Below are 21,736 nucleotides of genomic sequence, written 5' to 3' on the forward strand. Positions count from 1 at the left end.
TATTCAACTATATTGAATAATATTTTATTTTATGGTAAGATTACAAACAGTGCTCTAAATTGTATAACAAAAAAACTACATCTTTTAATGGATAAATAGTGCTGAAAATGATGGTCACCTCTTTTTGCTCATGCGTGGCCTCATAGTGGTTCTTCTCTGGGTTTTTTTCCCATGGGGCACTGAGAACCCTTTTAGTCTCCTGAAAAGAGAGAGAAACAAAAAAATGAGGACATCACCACCCAGTGGACGTTTCAGGAAATACATGAATCAGTAGCCAAAGCAGTCCCTTCACATCTCAAACTTCTGTAATAGCAGGCTAATCATTGTCAAGGTATTATTTTTTATACTTATTGACAAATGTCTCAGGCAGCTAGAAATGTGTGTCCTTCCAGCTTTCTTTTAAAAGTGCTGTTAAAGTTCAGCATCTGCTCTCTCAACCTGTTAGAACATTAACTAAATCAGACTCAGAGTGAAAACACATCGTAGACTGTGTGTTACTGGAAAGTGCAAACCAGAACCAAACCAGACTGAACAAAACCTAAACTCAGCTCTGGTGAGACAGACTGCTTTAACCTGCTAAACATCAAACATCTTATGATACAATATGGATAAAAATATTGAGACTGATTATTTATTGGTTCTCTTAATATTAATGGTATTAAAAATTGTTTTTTTCTGCTTGTATTAGAGTATCTTTCCCTACTGTCCTGGGAAGGCTTTCTACTAGATTTTGGATTTGGTTAGATTTATACCCCTTTAGCCAATTACTGTCACTAACCACTGTGCCAACAGGTCAGTCTAGTATGTGTGTTCTATATGCTCTAATGACAGTACTACTATACAGTGACTGAACAAGCTTTGTATGCATTTTCACACCTGGGTCAGCAAATCATTACACTTAAGATTGCTGACTGCATTAATAAGAGCTTGTGTCCACATTTGGACATACAGATCTGAAAAAATTAAGAGACCAACTCAGTTTCTGAATCAATGTCTCTGATTTTGTTATTTATAGGTATATATTTGAGTAAAATGAACATTGTTGTTTTTGTTCTATGAACTACACTTCTCCTAAATTCCAAATAAAAATATTGTCATTTACAGAAAATGAGAAATGACTAAAATAACAAAAATGATGCAGAGCTTTCAGACCTTAAATAATGCAAAGAAAACACACAAAATCCCAGTTTTCATGCTTCTTGCCATGTTCTCCTCCACCAGTTTTACACACTGCTTTTGGATAACGTTATGCCACTCCTGGTGCAAAATGTCAAGTAAGTGGTTTCTTGTTTTTTCCAGACCTGTAATTTGGATTACTAATAAATAATTTAGTTGCTGTTGTTTACATTGTGTCAAACTTCCATGAAGATTTTTTCCCACAGACATGCTCCATGAAATTAAACACTCAAGTATTAAAAAAAACACCAATCACACACTCCATCTAATGAGACACATCTTAAACAACCTTGGATACATAGATATCCTTGGTTTCCTCTTTCTTATTTCTATACTGATGTTTTTAATCTGAATTGAAACAACTGTTCCCTATGACTGGTCTTATTCAGTGTATGTATGTGTGTCTGTGTCTCTGTGTGTGTGTACCGTAAGATATGGTCCTGGGTACCCTTCCCTGTACCAGTGGTACCTGTCATTTATATAAAAAATCTTGTTCATGGTTCAACCTGCACAGACAAAAACAAACACCTTAAACAACTATAAAAACAACCTTTATTAAATATTGCCCAATAGTCACTGGTACTATTTAAACATATCTAATGTTTCTACTCTGCAAGGGTGCAGTACAGGCTATAAGACTAGAATACAAACAATACATACATATTTAATAAAATTAAAGTTTATTTGTTTATGTTTAATGTAGTTACAACACATTAGCGATGGAAAAATTAAAGTTGATTTAACATATTTTCGCTATCTGGGAAGGATGCTCTCAAGTGAGTTCAAAATTAAAGCAAATCAGAGTTTATACATGATTGATTATTTGTATAATGAACAATTTGCTAATTTTCTCAAAACAGTTCCTTATCAAATGTTAAGTAAAGCTTTAATACTCTGGTTATAAGTCTACAAAGACTGGTAAACAGTCACAAAGAAGTTATTAGACTATAGACTGTGACAGTCAGCACTCAGTAGCAGTAATGCTAGCTTCTCTGCTGTCCAAAACAGCAGTTGTTCAAAAGTAAACAACGTTATACAGGAAGATTTTAAACTCTGCTTTTAAGCCAAATACTTCAAATTACTTCCTAAAATTAATGTAATATCTCCAACAAGATGTTAATTAATATTTTATATTTTATTTTTTAACCATTTAACCTCTGTAAAATGGCTTTTGTATTAGTTCTTATCCGTCTCTTTCTCACAGTACAATAGGATAAACAAAAAACAAACAAACAATGCAAAATATTAAAAGAACAGCAATATTTAGGCAACATTATTATTAATGCATTGAAATTCACAAAAACACATAATATATAAGTTTAATTATGTGTAAGTTCTAGTATATTTTATCAGAATGCAGTTTATATTTGCATATAATATTTTGTTTGTGAATGCCACATATTAAATTAAAATTAGATATTAGTGTTTAAGGCTTGGCAACACCGCACATAAGAGAAAGAAAGAACAGCCAGGTGAAGTGACTCTCCTCTTTGAGAGTAGTAGGTTTGTACAAAAAGTCACTAATTTGTAAATGTTAACTCTAATTTGAGTGGTCTGAAAAGTTGGCAACACTGGTCATTTTGCAGCTATTAATTCTCGAAAAAATGTGTAAATCTGCAAACTAATTAACATTTTAAAAACAGCATACTAGTACAAAACAATTAGAAGTGAACAAGAAATATCTAAAAGCAGACACTTACTGTGGTCAGCCTCTGTAAATCTACTCCAATGCTTAAATGAAATTTTAAAAACCTGATAATTTAAATAATCACGAAACATAGAATTCTAACAGAAGTGTTTGTTTACTGTTGCTAGGATCACACAATGCTTTACAATACAGAATATTCATCCACTTACTTAGATGCACATTAACCTATTTTGTATAAAAAGGAAAGGAAAGGAATCAATTTGAATCATATAATAGTGACGGTTGTTGAGGACACTTGATGAGAAACACATGAATGCATAGACAAGTACACAAACCTGCATTGGGTGGATTTACAGACAGACTACTGGAACTCGCAATGTCATAAATCAAAAACCTGTTTTTAACTGGAATTACCTGGTTGTACATAGTGCCAGATTGCTAAATGCTGAAGTTTAAGTGAGTTTGTTAATGTTGCTGAGCTCTGTCAGAATTTCCAGAATGGCTAGTATTTCATATTGTTACCAGGAGGGATGAGATTATCTATGGAGAAAATGACTTTTTGCAGGCATTTATACTAAATGTGAGGAATGTGCGAATTTTGGGTATCACAGTAAATTGGTGGTTAGTATGTTGACCTGTCAGCATTATGGTCTTGGGTCTCTGTCACTAATAGGTCTAGAAGGTTCCTGCATTTACATGAGCCTTTGTTCTGCTCTTAAATATCCAAAATTATTTTTAATACTGCATCCATACAATCAGACTCTAATTGTGTAAGGTAATAAGATGTAATATTAGAGGATGAGGGAGTGCCCGTTTTTTGAGGGAAATTGTTATTTTTAGGGAGAAGCGGCTGTGAATCAGAAGGCTGCTGCTGGTCACTGCAACAAGGAATGTGCTGAGAGGGGGGCAGCACTGACATCCCACCCTAGTCTGCAGCTGCTGCTGCATTCCAGCAGGCTACCGAGCCGTCACAGGACGCCTTCTGCCTTCTGCTTTTACTCAGTTTCCCAACATTTGCCAACCCCTGCTCTGCTACGGACTGTTTGTATTAAATGTGCATTTATTTACAATTAATAAATAAAAATGTATCTACTCCTGCCCATGCCACAAATGTGTTATTTAAAAAAATATATTGTCAAAAAAATATATATTTTTATAATGAGTTAATAATAATAGTATTTGAATAATGATATATCAACATTTTATTCTACCATTTTCAGTATTTTAAAATATTAGCCAGTTAAACAACAGCACCAACATGTTAGCGAAACACCATTCAATTAAACTTTACTTAAATTAGGTAAAACATTTTGGAAATCCAGTCAGAATCAGAAAAAGTAGAATAATGTAATCTTCTGTTAAAGTATTATATACACAGTAAATTTCAATTAATCATATTTAATTATCAGAAGTATTAATTTAAAAATAAAAGCATCTGTAATGATCCGTACTTCAAGCTGGCATTTTTGTGGGTACATGCAGTAGATGAAAATATATGTTCTAGATACAAGGTTTTTGTTTTTTTCTAATTTTCTAACCAATGCTGGATTTAAGCTGTTGGTTTATTTTATTTGCATATTTCCACAGTGTTGGGTAGGATGTGTCATAATAACAACCTAGCTAATGGGTTCATGTTCAGGGTTTGACAGTATTAACTAAGCATTTTTTATCCAGATGTGCCACAAAGAAATGACAGAGAGAAATCTATAACTATTACGTAAAATTAATGAAATGTAAATATGCAAAAATCATCAATAAAACACATGCAGTTATGTTTAGTTAAAATATCCTTATAAATGTTAGTGATAAAACATTATTGTTTCCATTTTCATTTTTACTGTAGAGTCACTGATAGCTGAAGATGTTGTTTATAGCTAAATATTAGGCATGTGTTTAGCTTTATTATTTCTATATACAGCTTGGAAAAAAATAAGAGACCACCTAAAAATGATAAGTTTATTTGATTTTACCAAATTGAAAACCTCTGGAATATAATTAAGAAAAATATGGATGATCACAACTTGTGTGACTACAACACCTAAGCCTCGACAATTTTTTAAGGAAAATATTCAACTAATTTCACAATTTTTTCTATTCTGTAACACGTGCTAATAGCGTTATTGACTTTACTTAAAATCTATTATTATTTTGTTTATAAGATGGATTATTATGAAAACTTATTACGAGTGCTGCTATAAAATCCGAAATAATTTAATAATGTCTGGGTTATTAATCCAGGTCTTTTGCAGTAATAATAACAAAAGACATTTTCATTTTCTAACGCATTTAAACATGAGAAGTTCAGCACCTTTTAAAACAATTTATTTACTCCTGCACATTATTTAATTATAACAATAGTAGCAGTAATAATAATAATAATAATAATAACAATAAAAATAAAAAATGATTATTATTGTTGTTGTTATTATTATTATCAACGCTGATGTTATTATTATTGTCAACAACACTGATAGTATAATAATAATAACAACAACATTATTATTATTATTATTATTATTATTATTATTATTATTATTATTAATATACTTGTAATACAAGTAAAATGCGTAATTTAATGTTTTTTGCCTTCAGGGTTCACCACAACATATAATTGCACTATATTTAAGATAATGTAATAAAATTTTTTTATAAATATTAATCTTTTACAGTCAGACACGTTTATTCATTTATTATTTTAAACAACAATAATAATAATAGTAGTAATAATAATAGTTTTCCACACTGATTATAATTATTATTACTATTATTATTATTATCATTATTATTATTCCACACTGATATTATTATTATTATTATTATTATTATTATTATTATTATTATTATTATTACTATTATTATTATTATTATAAAAGTTAATTTAATGTTCTTTGCCACCATGGTTCACCACAACATATAATTGCTGATTAATAATACAGAAAACTGTATTAATAACTGTGCTATAAATATAAATATTTTACAGTCAGACACTCATGGCATTTAAAAATAAATATATAATATACGCGTTTCTATGGCTACAGAAGTGACGCGGCGCGCGGCGTTCAGCGCGAAGATTGGCCGCTTGTTTTGTTTACAGCAGGGGTCTCAAACTCATTTTTGCCGAGGGCCACATTGGCATATTGGCTGTCCTCTGAGGGCCAGATGTAACTTATAAATATAAGAAAATGTAACCAGATGTAATACAAAATGAATGTAATTACTCCTTAATGTTAAATAACTCTCAATATACTATTTATTCAATCAAATATTACAGTTGCATGGAAAAATGGTTGCTTGTTGCTCTATTAACATAAATCCTTTTAATTTATAAGTTATATTAACTTTGATCAAAACGTTTGATACTGAAATAAGGCTTAATAAATATAAAATAAAAAATTGTGAGCTGTGACAGATTTAGCATTTCCTCAGATTTAGCAGTTCCTCATCCAACCACTAGTCGGAGCTGCAGCTGCAGCACCACAAGCCCGCAGTCTTTGCTTAGTCAGAGCTACAGCCCAGCCACGGGCTACAGGGCTCAGCTGAGCCAGTCTGGAGCGTTTTTAAAAATGTGTAAGTTCTTCTGTGTATGAAATAAAATAACCCCACTAACCGGATAATACAGCTCTCTACAGTTCATCTTTCAGCCCAAGCAGCTAACAGCAGCAGTTTAGAGCAGCGTCACGGAGGCACTGCTCGGATTACATTATAAACAGGTCAGTTAGCGCGCTGCTAACCTCAGGATGTTTATAACTACGGAGTTTAGTGGACACACCACGGCTGGAAGGTTAGACTGTTGAAGGCTACTGAAGACTACTAAAGCAGGCAACGCAGCGTAAGCAAAAAAAAAAAAAAAACCACACACACACACCAAAATACAAGTTAAGATAAAATATGAAAACGAACATAATAAAGCATAAATAATTAAATTGAATTGCGGGCCAGATGTATGTTTATTTTGTTAACCCGTGAGGGGCCGTATGAAACCGCGTCGCGGGCCGCATGTGGCCCGCGGGCCGCTACTTTGAGACCCCTGGTTTACAGAGTTCGTAAACTCTAGACCAGCAGCAGCTGCAGCTTTTCCCGGAGATTCAGCGATTTTTCGAGAACAAACCCTTTTATTATTTCATATTTACTGTTTTATTAATTGTATTGTGTTTTACTTATTATATTATTGTTATATTGTCTGTATTGTCTGTTACTAATCTTATATATTTTGTTTTTCAGGTGTCGGAGGCCGGTGAGGGTATACTGACACCCCGCGGTCCCACATGGAGTTTTGGCGTAGCGAAGAGCATCGCCTGGAGGTTAGTAAACAACTAAGGTTATCTAATTTTTAACCAAATTCATAGTGAGGAGGTAAAACTACAGTTGGAGCAGCATGAATTACAGCAGCTGTTAGTTCTGCAGGCGGAGTGTGAGGAAGTGATGAGTAGCTAGCCTAACCTAGTTAGCATAACATTAGCATTTTATTTAATAACTGTATCAGTCTGAAAAGGGTTCCTTGCTTGGGTGCTATAAAGGGTGGTATATGTGCTCACAAATATCATCAAATAAGCTCTAAAATGTTTTCTGAGCTGCTCACAATATCAGCATTTTTATGTCCTATTTTTCAAAATGATTGTAAAGCATATTGCATGTATTTCTATTGCAGGGGGCTTCTGGTGGTTCAGGAGACCCCTTCATTCTGCTGCCTTTTTGTGTAAGGCTCTTTCAAACTTATTATTATTTTGCCTAAAAATGCAGCCTGTTTAGTTTATACTGCAGTGGATATAACCCTCAGTTGTGTTTTTTCATGTTTCTGAAGGGCACTGAGGAGCTGAGGGCTGCCTGTCTGCAGTGGCAGGGTGAGGGTCCAGACCCCTGGATGGAGCTCAGGAGGGTTCAGCATGAGTTCCTCGAGGGGAAGCTGAGGGCCCTCATCCAGAAGGTCAGTAAAGCACAATAAACCCATTAATTAATATGCAGAAAAACATCACAGTCACGTTTTACACACTGTAAATGCTTGTATATGCCAACATATGTTGATTATTGTTTTTTAAAAATGGTTGTAATTTATTTTTATTGTAGGTGGAGTCTCACTGCGCATGCGACCCCCCCCACTTTCCTGCCTGTTTGCGTGAGTCTCTAACAAACTGTTATTGTTGATTTGTCTAAAAATGCAGCATGTTTAGTTTATATTGCAGTGTATATAATCCTGAGTTGTGTTCAGGAGGAGCCAGACCCCTGGATGGAGCTCAGGAGGGTTCAGCGCGAGTTCCTTGAGGGGAAGCTGAAGGCCCTCATTGAGAAGGTGAGAAAAGAACAATGAACAATTAATTAAGATGCAGAGAAGCATCACAGTCATACAGCTGCTTTCAAAACCAAATACCACATTAAATCTGTTGAATATCTGTTAATATGAGTCTTTAAAGCCTTCATCTTCCACTCCATTGCAGCTTTCCTGTCCCAGGTCGCATGTTGGGAGTGTTCTGGTGCCAGTTATGGAGGCAGCCCCCGCTCACAGGCTGGACTCTACCAAGCCTGATATCCCATGTCCAGTTGCACAGGTAAGAGTTTGCAGTTAATACTAAATAATCTTTGCCTGTACTATCTTAAAATGATTAAAGATAATAAAAACCTGTTATAAGAAGCTGTGAGAAAGTTGTGTGAAAGTAATAATAATCTCCTATTGTTTTGTTTTTGTCATTGACAGTGCGAAGAAGCTCCAGCTCCAGACCTCACCACCACCTCTCATCCGGAGCCATCCAGCCAGGGAGACACTGCACTGACACCCACCACTAATACACAATGCAGATCCCTGAAACGTCCTGTCACCAACTTTCGGACCTCCTTTGTGTGTCGTTTCAGGTCTCCTCGTCGAGTCCTGGTGCAGGTAGAAGAGGCAGATCCCTCTCACCGGCTGGACCTTCAGGACACAAAGCCTGAACTGGAGCCAGTGCCAGCTGCACAGGTAAGAGTTTGGACTAAATCCTGCTGTCAGCTATAGAAGCTTCCCTGTATATCCCATTTACTGTATCTCATTTAATAATAATTATGTTAATTCATGGTATAATTTAGTCCAAAACACTTTAGACATAATTCCTGCAGTCACAACAATATTGTTAAGCATTTTACAATATATTACATATAAAATTATATAAATATTTGACAAGCATTATTCAGTGAAATTATTAGTAAATTGTCTACAACAGTAAAGGTGTACAACAGTTCCCCTTTATTTCTGTGTCTCTGTCTTTGTCTCTTGTAGGACAAGGACGACCTGGAGAACGACGTGGAGGTCCTGGAGTTGGAGCATCACAGGCCAGGAGAGACAGCTCCAAACAGAAAGGTTAGATTTTAGTGTTAATTAAAGCAAAAGGATCAGCATATAATTATAAAATTCTGCTGTTGTGTTGTATTGTTTGTGAATGTATATGCAATGTCTGTGTTAATGTTTTTTTACACCATGTCTCACTTAGTTCTTTGATTTTTTATTTCTTTTCATGCAGAGAGGATGGCTACAGCACCTGCTCAGCTGCTTCAGGTGGAAAGCAAGAAAGAGCTGAAAAGGTGATCTGTAAAGGATCTGGCTGTAGAGCTGTACATACATACACAAACACATACATAAACACATACATACACAGACATACATTGCAGGGTTAGAATTTTGGTAAATGGGCTGAGGCACACAGTAGTGGTCTGGAGGTTGTGGGTAATATTCTGTGATCTCCTATGTCGTGAGCTTGGAGGGGGGTGAGTCTGGGATGCCAGAATTCACTGCTGAGTCTTCCTGAGGTGTTCAGTGTAACGCTTATGAAGAGAGGTCCTCAGCGGATGACCCCTGTGAAGAGCTTGCGGCATAGTGAGGGATCAGTGTATCAGTGGGAGAAGGGAAGGGTGGCTGTTTAATTTTTGGGATAAATGTTGCTGATTGGATGGTAAATGGCCACAGCAGCGTAGTTGTTAGCTGTAGGAGTTTATGGTTCTCGTGTAGTTTAATGTAAATGAATGGGAGAGTAGAGTATAGAAGGGAATGGGCGGGGCTCTAGATTTAACCACAGTTGCGTTACTTATATAGATATAGAGATAGACGAATAGGATACACATAGAAATACACACATAGTAATATACTCACATAGACACACACACATACACATACATACACACAGTTTTAAACATATACATACACAAACACACATACACATAATTTCAAACACACATACACACAACTGTTTTTGTCTTTATGTGCATAGTTGTATGTATGTAAGTACGTGTTTTTTGTTTCTGTGTGTATGTATATGTGTGTTTGAAATTGTGTTTGTGTATGTATGCATGTATGTATGTAAGCATGTGTATGTTTGTGTATGTTTTTAAGTGTTTGAAATTGTGTGTATGTATGTGTATATATGTCTGCATGTATGTGCATGTGTTTGTATGTGTAAGTTCATGTAAGTACAGTTGTGGTCAAAAGTTTACATACACTTGTAAAAAAACATAATGTTATGGCTGTCTTGAGTTTTCAATAAGTTCTACAACTCTTATTTTTCTGTGATAGAGTGATCGGAACACATACATGTTTGTCACAAAAAACAGTCATAAAATTTGGTTCTTTCATAAATTTATTATGGGTCTGCTGAAAATGTCACCAAATCTGCTGGGTCAAAAATATACATACAGCAACAAAATTTGTCAATTTTGGTGATGTAGCGAGTTGTGTCAATCAAATTAGCTTCATGTCATGGCCTCTTCACTTCTTGTAAGTGATTCTGATTGACTACAGCTGTTGACTTCTCATGAGCCCATTTAAATAGGGCTCATTTGACCCAGTGATTAGACTCAGCTACAAAAGCTACAACGGGAAAGTCAAAGGAACTCAGTGTGGATCTGAAAAAGCGAATTATTGACTTGAACAAGTCAGGGAAGTCACTTGGAGCCATTTCAAAGCAGCTACAGGTCCCAAGAGCAACTGTGCAGACAATTATACGCAAGTATAAAGTGCATGGAACAGTTGTGTCACTGCCACGATCAGGAAGAAAACGCAAGCTATCACATGCTGCCGAGAGGAGATTGGTCAGGATGGTCAAGAGTCAACCAAGAATCACCAAGAAGCAGGTCTGCAAGGATTTGGAAGCTGATGGAACACAGGTGTCAGTCTCCACAGTCAAGCGTGTTTTACATCGCCATGGACTGAGAGGCTGCCGTGCAAGAAAGAAGCCCTTGCTCCAGAAAAGGCACCTTAAGACTCGGCTGAAGTTTGCTGCTGATCACATGGACAAAGATAAAACCTTCTGGAGGAAAGTTCTCTGGTCAGACGAAACAAAAATTGAGCTGTTTGGCCACAACACCCAGCAATATGTTTGGAGGAGAAAAGGTGAGGCCTTTAATCCCAGGAACACCATGCCTACTGTCAAGCATGGTGGTGGTAGTATTATGCTCTGGGGATGTTTTGCTGCCAGTGGAACTGGTTCTTTGCAGAAAGTAAATGGGATAATGAAGAAGGAGGATTACCTCCAAATTCTGCAGGAAAACTTAAAACCATCAGCCCGAAGGTTGGGTCTTGGGCGCAGTTGGGTGTTCCAACAAGACAATGACCCAAAACACACATCAAAAGTGGTAAAGGAATGGCTAAACCAGGCTAGAATTAAGGTTTTAGAATGGCCTTCCCAAAGTCCTGACTTAAACCCCATTGAGAACATGTGGACAGTGCTAAAGAAACGGGTTCATGCAAGAAAACCATCACATTTAGCTGAACTGCACCAATTCTGTCAAGAAGAGTGGTCAAACATTCGACCTGAAGCTTGCCAGGAGCTTGTGGATGGCTACCAAAAGCGCCTAGTTGCCGTGAAAATGGCCAAGGGACATGTAACCAAATACTAATGTTGCTGTATGTATATTTTTGACCCAGCAGATTTGGTGACATTTTCAGCAGACCCATAATAAATTTATGAAAGAACCAAATTTTATGACTGTTTTTTGTGACAAACATGTATGTGTTCCGATCACTCTATCACAGAAAAATAAGAGTTGTAGAACTTATTGAAAACTCAAGACAGCCATAACATTATGTTTTTTTACAAGTGTATGTAAACTTTTGACCACAACTGTATGTGTGTTTGTGTGTGTATGCATGTGTATTCATGTCTGTATGTGTTTGTGTAAGTTTTTGTATCTATATGTGTATTTGCACGTGTATGAATGTGTGTGTGTATGAATGTGTCTGTATGAATGTGTGTGTTTGTATGAGTGTGTGTGTGTGTATGTGTGTGCATGTAAGTGTGTGAGTGTGTGTGTGTGTGTGTGTGTGTGAATGGGTATGTATGTGTGTATGTGTGTGTGTATGTGTGTGTGTGTATGAATGGGTGTGAATGTGTGTTCTCCATGGATCGCCACCTTGCCGTTGGTGGAGAATCTTGTGTGTTCCAATGAACCTGAGAGCGATGCCGTCTGGAACTTCCTGGTAGGGTCACCCATGGCGGTACGGTCGAAGGGGAGGTTCCAGACTAAGTGCGATCCGAAAAAAGACCTTTTTCGTTTGCATACGTATGTGCGTGTGTATGTGTGCATGTGTTTTTGTATGTATATGCATGTATTTATGTGTGTGTCTGTGTATATGTATGTGCACAAATGTGTTTGGTATGTATGTGTGTTTTAAATTGTGTGTATATGCATGTGTGTTTGTGTGCGTATATATTTCTGTATGTGTGTTTTTGTGTATGTGCATGTAAGTATGTGTGTTTGTGTGCGTATGCATATGTATACATGTCTGCATGTGTTTTTGTGATGTATGAATGTGTTTCTGTAAGTATGTTAATGTTTTTGTGTCTGTATGTATAAATGTGTGCGTGTGTGAATGTGTGTTCTCCATGGATCGCCACCTTGCCGTTGGTGGGGAATCTTGTGTGTTCCAATGGACCTGAGGGCGATGCCGCCTGGAACTTAGGTTCCTGGTAGGGTCACCCATGGCGGTACGGTCGAGGGGGAGCTTCCAGACTAAGTGTGATCTGAAGAAGACCTCTTTTGTGTGTGTTCTCCATGGATCGCCACCTTTCCATTAGTGGAGAACCTTGTGTGTTCCAATGGACCTGAACGGTATAAAAACATTTTGGGCACCCTAAAATGTTTCATGATTTTTCTTTATAAATCATTGTTGGTTCAGATCTGCAATTTCAGTTAAATATATCATACAGAAGATGATATTATAGTATATAGTGATATTTGATAAGTAAAATGAAGTTTGTAGGATTTATAGAAAGTGTGCAGTAATTCTTTAAATAAAATTTAAATTAAACAATTTTTTAAAATTTGGGCACGGTTGATTGCTGGTCCAAACAACCAGTGATTTATAAAGGACTGTTGTAAATGTTTCAAAGAATCCAATTTGCCCGATTACCAATGAGGATGCAGCTGGTGATCAGGATCATGATAGAGATGACCATGATGAGGATACTAGCTCTGGGTGCTCTGAGAGGCCTTCAGAGGTAAAATGGTCAACTACAAATTCGGTGTTATTTGTATTGAAATAGCTAATGCATTTATGTCTTACTGAATACGCAAAACATACATTACACAGAACAAACAGAGCATTCCTTCCAACCTGGACCCTCCACATGCAGGCGTAGTAGGGTGACCTCTGAGGTGAATCAGCATTTCATAATCAGTTATAATTTATGTGTTTGTATGTTCATGAATACATCTCCCGCCAATGAATAATGAAAATCTCTTTTTAAAGGTTGGAACAGACACCGTACAAGCATTGTACAAAAGAACACTGGAGCTGGATATACAGTACAAGCTCCTGCAGAATTACATGATTAAGTCAGAAATGTAACAACTGGAGTATGAAAAAATGCTATAGTCAGACTTATATTAAATATTCATTTAATGTACATATCAAATAATATTACTGTCTTAAGGTAGCTCTCCTCTTTTGCAGAAACACCCCTGAAAGATTATTTTTTAAATAAAACTCAATAAGTGATATGAGTGTTTCATTTGTCTCTTAGAATGTGTATGTCCAATGAGTACTTTAGGACAGAGGTCCTTAATAGGCGGTCCGGGTGCGGACCCAGGCTTTGTCCAGTCCGGACCCAAACCGATAAACTACTAAGAAAGATTTAATTCTGACAGACAGTGTTCATTTAAAGTGGTGGAACGTTTATTGTCTTTACGGTTTATATGCTTTACAGCGCAGTAAACTTACAGACCAATCACATGTGCTGTTAGATAAGCAAACACTCTCCTCTGACAATAAGATCTGTGCAGATGCGAGAGTGCGGAGCCACACAGGTGAAGCAGGAGGTGAGAAGTTGGAGAATAAAGGGAGAAAAGCTAATACAGATGGTGCGCACCAGAAAAAGAAATTAAAATACTACATTTATAAAATATATTAACAGTAATGTAACCTCGCGGTGTTACTCCTCAGCAAAAAAAAAAAAAAAAAACTCCTTGGCTCCCAGGCATGCTCTCTTTTCTCCCAAAACAACCCCACCTCAAAACTAAGGCAGCCCCCAGGGGACAAAAAACATTCACAACTTTCCCTATCAGTTTTATTTACAACATAAAGTCTGATACAGTAATAATATAAAATAAAACTGCTGTTTTTTTTTTAAAAAAAAGCAGATATGTTGGTCAAGTTCAGCAAACCTTTCTCCATATATTGTACGATTTATCATTCATGTAATTATTATCATGACAGACAGGCCTAAATCTAATATAAATAAGTTAAATAGAATAAATATAGCATTTTGAAACAGATTACAGTTTACAGTAAATAATACTAAATCATAACGCAAGTTAAACATGGCGACAGTCCGGACCTTGGTACATCAGTCTAAAAGAACAGAAGATGACGGCTGAGTACTCAGCTAACTAACTAGCTGGTATAAACCTACTGTAGTGGGAATGAACACGATTACAGCATCATAACTACTGCCAAACAAGACGAAGAAGTGCGTTAAAAAGGCCTAAAACTGGATTATGTTACACGGGTAAAGTGCTAAAGCAGCCTTAGCAGGGTTAACTTGTTATACTACTTAAAAGAAAGCGAGGCTGGGTTACAGTAAACAAGAGACAAACTGAGCTAGATAAAGTTTACTGCTTATCTGAATGATCCATTCCACCTTAAATAGTGCAGTAGTTACATGCTAGTGTCTCGGCCGCCGTAATCTGATTAAGGTACCATTTAAGGTGGACTGATTAATTTAAATGAGAGTCCAAATTCAGGCTCGTACACACACAGGGAGACTGCAGGAGGGAGCAAAGTGTCACAGATACGGGTTTTTCTGGAACATATAAACGCTGCTATCATGTAAAAATAACTGAATAACTAACGACTTGCTGAAAAAGCCGATCTGCTGCTATGTAAGGTATGTACACCTGGACAGCAACAACATCCGGTGAATCGCTCTGCCGCACTGTGGGATTTGTAGTTCATACGTATGTTGTGCGACCAAGGGCATAGAAGCGGGCTTGATATTGGGGGGCACATTTGCCAATATGAACCCAAGCCCACCCTATAGTTTCCTAGAACAACATTTGTGGAAATTACTTTTAATTAAAAGTAAATTATTATTATAAGGTGATTTTACAACCTAAACATGTTACTCCATGTTACAGTTACTGTTGTTAGAAAAAAATATGCATGCAATGTCTGAATTATATACATATGACAAAAATGATTCGTTATCACCTAATATTCATAATAATAGATTTGTTTATTATTGTTTATTATTCTTATTATTATGTATTGGCATGTCAAGTCTGTAGTATATTTACATTTTCTCCTGTGCTTTTATTTTTTTTTTTCTACTGAGAGCTTCTTAAGATGGTGTCATTTTATGTAAAAGAATGTAACTTTATGTTTCAAAGAGATTTTTATAAACGTCAGGACATGTGGTCTTACTGTGAACTACAAATGAACAGAAGTCACTTTACAGCAGTGTTTCTCAACCCTGTTCTTACATATTCTACTGAATATTAACACTGTTCTGCATATTCTACAGCTTCCTCTGCTTTAAAGGCACTTCATAAAGTTAGTAGTGGTATGATGTGTCTAATACACTGCTGGATATATATGATTAATTTAGGCTCCATAGGGGGCTAAAGGATTTAAACAGGTAAACTCAGTAAATGACTGTTTATTAGCTAATCAGCTGGATCAGGTGAAAAGCACAATTTTGGGGCAGTGATCAGGGTTAAGAAACTGCTCTAAACTACAAACATAAAGTACTGTACTAAATTCTGGCTATCCACTACATCTGGCTTCTAGATAACTAGTTAGCTAAATTAATTTCCGTTCATTATAGCTCACAGTAAGTCATTTAATGCTAAATTAATAAACACTGTTTGAAAATGAAATGGTGATTAGCTGATCAGGTACAGGTCAAGTTAAACATTACATAAACAGTTGACTCCCAATCTAGCTAATTCCAAAGTAAAGCTAACCCACTAACACAGCTGCAGTTTATTAATCACAGTGGGTTTAAACTGTGTGCTGATTCAGAGACGTGTTTTTTAACCAGCTATCATATCTCCGTATATCCATCTCTGTTTTAAAATCAGCTGAAGCTGCTGCATCCCTCATTAATAGTACAGCTGAGCTTAGCGAAAAGATATCCTTTTTGGGGGGGACAAATCCACCTGTTTCTAATATTGGGCCCCCCCGGTTCCTACGCCAATGATCATAAGCCATCAAACCAAGCTGAACTGTGTGTTTTCAGCACAAGGAGTGGTATAAAGTTATCCAAAAGCAGTGTGTAAGACTTGTGGAGGAGAAACCAGGGTTATTTCACCAAATATTGATTTCTGCATTCTTATAACTTTATAAATATGATCTTATTTTCTTTGCATTATTTGAGGTCTGAAAGCTCTGCATCTTTTTTTGGTATTTCAGCCATTTATCATTTTCTGCAAATAAAGACTGTAAATGACAATACTGTTATTTGGAATTTGGGAGAAATGTTGTCTGTAGTTTATAGAATAACACAACAATGTTCATTTTACTCAAATCTATACTTATAAATAGCGAAATCAGAGAAACTAACTCAGAAACTGATGTGGTCTCTTAATAGTTTCCAGAGCTGTAATTGAGCCTTTGAATAACCATATATTTTCTTCTTATTTTTCTTCAATGCAGGGAGTGCGGTTTAACTTGCCAATTGCCAACTTTTGTAAACATCTACTCTATTAGATAATAGTTGGATAATAGACCCCTGAAAAAAGAGCAAAAGATGAAAAAAGATGGCTATTGCAACGGTCACAGCATTAATCCAGTGCTATGTTGTTCATTTATGAGTGTAGAGACTGAAGAAACAGATGTTAGAAATAAATGTTAGTATCGTTTCATGCTTATTTTAATATGGCTCTCTCATTTCAAACCAGGTTTGAGATGCATGTAATGCTCCAGCTGTTTGGTTCACACCATGTCCTGCTGACTGGATCAGTCCCAACTTTCCTGGATCCTCCCTGGTTTTCTGTGACTGAGCCATAATTTAGGGGAGTGTTTGGTATATTAGCCTATCAGCTGTGCAGATATGAGTCCCACCTTTTCAGGGGCACTGTATCTGCTGGCAATTGGCTGGTGCACTACACTCCTCTGTTAGATTGCTGGCCTATCAGAAGCCAAATTGACTGCTATGTTTGTTATAACATGATGTCAAGCGTTATGAAGAGGTTTTTTTTTCATATGCAATTGAAAAGCAGTGGTGCAATCTTCCTACAGAACAGGTCACTTTGCAGTAACGTAACCTTGTAATAAACAGAAAAAACATGAAATTTAAAAGAGGAAATCAGAAAAATGCTAGTTTTAGTCTGCCTGCTGTGCAGCACTGTCATAATGAGCCTTAAACTGCAGAAACATTGGACAGTTGTTTGCTGTAGGCTCTTTTTTAGGTTAATTTGATTTTATGTGAAGATTGCTAGTAATTACATCAGCAACCACAGTGACCACTGACAGGCCAAAATGGATGGGATAGCAGTAAATTGATCATTAAATGTTAGAAGTGTTTGATTAACCACACTTTTATAAGTTATAAGGGATATCTTGATATTTCGTATGTTAGTGTTGCAATACCAAAATCACATATTCTGTTCCAATCACAAAGCCAATTCTGAAATCTTGAGTACTGGACTTCTTTAAAGTGGCAGTCCATATTATTTTGCAGAAGCATTTCTAAATGTAGAGAAGGGATAAATTATTGTGTTTAATTTTACCAGTGTGCTGGAATGACCATCCCTGCTAAGCCTAATACATTCATATTAAAAACTGGGGTTTCTGTTTTTTCCACGTGTTCTTCTGGTCTTTACGTACTTACGTCACATGTACAACCTCTGAAAGAGGATCAGGCTCAGTTTTACTGAATGCGAGCGGCTGGTAGAGCAATGGAGACTTCAGAAGGAGAAAGTCAGAGCTCAGTAGCTAATTTGCTCATAGTAAAAACAAAGTGTGTAGATAAAAGTGAAGTTTCTGACTGAGCGCTCTCAGTCTCTGACTGTACATAACCTGGAATTGGAATTATCCGCTCTGAAAAGAAACCATATCACACCCGCTCTGTTTAAACTGATTCTTCCGCATGCTCGGTGCAATTACCCATTCTCACCAGGCAGGGCCATAAATCTCAAAACTTTATGGCCCATCGGCTTTAAATACCACCTCAACAATACTACATTTTAAAATGACTTCACATGATGCAAGAAGATTTGAGAGTAGTACTACACAAACACCTAAACCTTCCCCCACAGGAACAAACACACAGCAAAGATCACATCATAGTGAGTGTGTGCTGTGTCATGCAGTTTCATCTTTAGCTAAATCTGTAATTAATATGGGCTTTGTGCCTCACCTTCCTGTTCAACCCCTTTTCAGAGTTAATTTTCTAAGGTCCCATATCTCTCCAGATTAGAGTTCAAGAAAATGTTGCACTTTGTATCATCCTCCAGCCTCATCATGCTTGTTGACCGTAGTAGAACAAGCTGAGATCACACTTTTTTCTGAGTTTAAAATGTTTTTAAATGTGACTTTTCTGTTACTTGTATTGAATGGTTTCCTAGACAATAGCCAAGAACACTATATATTTTATACAATAATATAATAACCATAGCAATACAATTCATCTAAATTTAAAATTGTGTCACACTCACCCACACACGAAGTACAATGACACAATGCACACTCCGTGCACCTTCACCAGTCCAGCACTCATACTTCTTGTCAACAGTTAAGCAAGTGAAATATTGGCAAGGCCGAAGCACTGATATGGTTATCTTTCTACAATTTTGTCTGTTGTAGAAAAAAAATGCTTCTGTCAGTCATTAACTTCTTGTTTCAGCATCTAGTTTTCCACCCACCTATTATTTTGGCACTGCTCATGTTACTCAGTAGCAGGGATAAAATGTTTTATATATGCGTTTGATGCCAAAGCAAACAGTGATGTACCATTCCAGGGACAGAGTAGCAGAGCCGTGTCAGTTTGTGCCACTGAAATAAAGTGCAAAGATCATTTTGCTTTGTGGAGATTAGGGGCCAGAAAGAATTTGTGGTGGCTGGTTACAACTTCTGACACTATCTGACACATGAACACATCCTAGCATGATCCGCCCCTCAGCAATAACATTTCATTCAAAGCATATTAAGGATGCAAAATGACACTTTCATAAAGCATTCTGCACTGTTAAAAAATGTAAAAAACTGGTCTTTTCCTGAGAGCAGTACTCATTAGAAAATAAAACATAAGTCTGGTAAGTCATATACTGGTTTATTTAATTCCAGTTATTTAAGAAAGCATAGACGGGCAACAATAATGTTTTATTTGCAGGGTGTACAAGTACGGAGCACCTGAAAGGACAGGGTGTATTTTTTTACATAAAAAAGTGGTGAGCACCAGATACTAAGTGGTGTGCTCCAAATACTAAGTGGTGAACATCCTAAGTAGTGAGTACCAGATAATGCTAGCTAGCAAGCTATAGTTTAAACAGACAGACAATTTCAACAACTTACAATAACCTGCCTTGCTGAGTAGATGCTCCACAGTGAAATAAGGTGGTTAGCTAGATAGCTAGGTTAATTAACTACATTATTTCAGTGTGGAACTTTTAGCTAGGTTACCTAATGTTAACTACATTGTTTCAGTGGGGAATGTTTTAGCTAACATTAGCTTGGTTAGCTAATGTTAACTACTTTATTTCAGTGTGGAATGTTTTAGCTAGGTTAGCTAATGTTAACTACTTTATTAAAGTGGGGAATGTTTTAGCTAGGTTAGCTAATGTTAACTACTTTATTTCAGTGTGGAATGTTTTAGCTAACGTTAGCTAGGTTAGCTAATGTTAATTACTTTATTTCAGTGTGGAATGTTTTAGCTAGGTTAGCTAATGTTAACTACTTTATTTCAGTGTGGAATGTTTTAGCTAACGTTAGCTAGGTTAGCTAATGTTAATTACTTTATTTCAGTGTGGAATGTTTTAGCTAGGTTAGCTAATGTTAACTACTTTATTTCAGTGTGGAATGTTTTAGCTAACGTTAGCTAGGTTAGCTAATGTTAATTACTTTATTTCAGTGTGGAATGTTTTAGCTAGGTTAGCTAATGTTAACTACTTTATTTCAGTGTGGAATGTTTTAGCTAGGTTAGCTAATGTTAACGATTTTATTTCAGTGGGGAATGTTTTAGCTAGGTTAGCTAATGTTAACTACTTTATTTCAGTGGGGAATGTTTTAGCTAACGTTAGCTATGTTAGCTAATGTTAACTACTTTGTTTCAGTGGGGAATGTTTTAGCTGCGTTAGCTATGTTAGCTAATGTTAACTACTTTATTTCAGTGTGGAATGTTTTAGTTAGGTTAGCTAATGTTAACTATTTTATTTCAGTGGGGACTGTTTTAGCTAACGTTAGCTAGGTTAGCTAATGTTTACTATTTTATTTCAGTGTGGAATGTTTTAGTTAGGTTAGCTAATGTTAACTACTTTATTTCAGTGGGGAATGTTTTAGCTAACGTTAGCTATGTTAGCTAATGTTAACTACTTTGTTTCAGTGGGGAATGTTTTAGCTGCGTTAGCTATGTTAGCTAATGTTAACTACTTTATTTCAGTGTGGAATGTTTTAGTTAGGTTAGCTAATGTTAACTATTTTATTTCAGTGGGGACTGTTTTAGCTAACGTTAGCTAGGTTAGCTAATGTTTACTATTTTATTTCAGTGGGGAATGTTTTAGCTAACGTTAGCTATGTTAGCTAATGTTAACTACTTTATTTCAGTGTGAAATGTTTTAGCTAGGTTAGCTAATGTTAACTACTTTGTTTCAGTGTGAAATGTTTTAGCTAGGTTAGCTAATGTTAACTACTTTGTTTCAGTGTGAAATGTTTTAGCTAGGTTAGCTAATGTTAACTACTTTGTTTCAGTGTGAAATGTTTTAGCTAGGTTAGCTAATGTTAACTACTTTGTTTCAGTGGGGAATGTTTTAGCTAGGTTAGCTAATGTTAACTACTTTGTTTCAGTGTGAAATGTTTTAGCTAGGTTAGCTAATGTTAACTACTTTGTTTCAGTGTGAAATGTTTTAGCTAGGTTAGCTAATGTTAACTACTTTGTTTCAGTGTGGAATGTTTTAGTTAGGTTAGCTAATGTTAACTACTTTATTTCAGTGTGAAATGTTTTAGCTAGGTTAGCTAATGTTAACTACTTTGTTTCAGTGGGGAATGTATTAGCTAACGTTAGTTAGGTTAGCTAATGTTAACTACTTTATTTCAGTGTGAAATGTTTTAGCTAGGTTAGCTAATGTTAACTACTTTATTTCAGTGGGGAATGTTTTAGCTAGGTTAGCTAATGTTAACTACTTTATTTCAGTGGGGAATGTTTTAGCTAGGTTAGCTAATGTTAACTACTTTATTTCAGTGTGGAAGTTTTAGCTGCGTTAGCAAGGTTAGCTTATGTTAATTACTTTGTTTTAGTGTGG

The sequence above is a fragment of the Astyanax mexicanus genome, chromosome 7 (genome assembly GCF_023375975.1).
Source record: "Astyanax mexicanus isolate ESR-SI-001 chromosome 7, AstMex3_surface, whole genome shotgun sequence".
Classification (NCBI taxonomy): Eukaryota; Metazoa; Chordata; class Actinopteri; order Characiformes; family Acestrorhamphidae; genus Astyanax; species Astyanax mexicanus.